Here is a 1,292-nt window from a genome sequence, read left to right as displayed (position 1 = left end):
AATAAACCCTTGGCGGAAATCCCAACTATCTTGATCGATCTTAAAGAATCTTGCCCTTCCTCCTTCTTCTTTGTCTTCTCCTTAGCCCTAGCGTGAAATTCCAAATTCTAAAACTGACTAAAATCTGATTTGACCCATATTAAACTCCTAAAAATGGATTAAAATAATAGGGCCATGAAAAAACTAAAATACCCTTTAAAAATCTGGATTGCACATTTCCTTAATCCAATAGCCCTACTTCCAAAGGAAATAACTTACTCATACAAACCCGTAATCGCAAAAACTTGGCGGCGTTGGAAAGATCATTCCAAGATCTTTCTAACCATATCTAGATCTACACCTAACTCATCCTGAGCTAGGAGTTATAGTCTTTTGAAGTTGACCAAAAACTCACTTTTCCTAACTTAAACAATTTTCCTCATTTTTCATTCTTTCCAAAAATGACTATTTCCTGTTCTTAGCTTCTTCCTAGCTATTTCAATTTGCGATATGGTACAGAAGATCTTTTACTCAACTTTCAATTCATTAGCAAAAATTAATAAGAGTTGAGCAAAAAAAAGGAAAAAATTGTAAATAAAAGAAAAATAAAAAAACTTAAAAAAGAAGAAAAAATGGTGAAAGACAATTAATGAACATGGAGGTTGTTTAAAAACATTTGAGGTATAGAGGGACAAAATTATATTTGTTCTATACAGAAAGAAAAAAAAGAAAATACATCAAATCACCTTTAAACTTGGCAACAAAATTTACCTTAGAACTTTAGCTACACATGCATTTAGATACCCCTTATCAACTTTGAAATGAATATAATACCACTCTCACCTGCCACATCATAGCCATGTAAGCGCCACAACAAAGCCATGTCACCACCACTTAATTACTTTTATTTATTTCTTTTTGTTTATTCACCATCTTTTTCTTTAACACTTTTTAAAATTAAGTTACACTAATTAATTAATTAAAAATACATTTTCTAAAACCAAAGACCCATTTTTATTTCCCCTCCCCCTCACTTCTTTCTTCTTCATCATTTCTATCCCTTCATTGCTCTTTTTTCTACCTCTTCACAATTTATTTATTTTTAAAAATAGCTTTAGAGAAGAACCATTACAATACAACATTATCTTCTTCGAATTCCTCCTCTCTCTCCTCTCCTCCCTTTCCCCTCTTTTGACCTGCCTTGTGAGAACTAAATAAATTTAAACGGATCACTCAAAAAAAATTTAAAAAAAAAACTTTAGAGAAGAACTACTACAATACCATATTTTCTTCTTCAGATCCCTCCCCTCTCC

This window comes from Solanum stenotomum, chromosome 1, assembly GCF_019186545.1.
Source record: "Solanum stenotomum isolate F172 chromosome 1, ASM1918654v1, whole genome shotgun sequence".
NCBI lineage: Eukaryota > Viridiplantae > Streptophyta > Magnoliopsida > Solanales > Solanaceae > Solanum > Solanum stenotomum.
The sequence above is the reverse complement of the archived record's forward strand: the minus strand, read 5'-3'. Positions refer to the sequence as shown.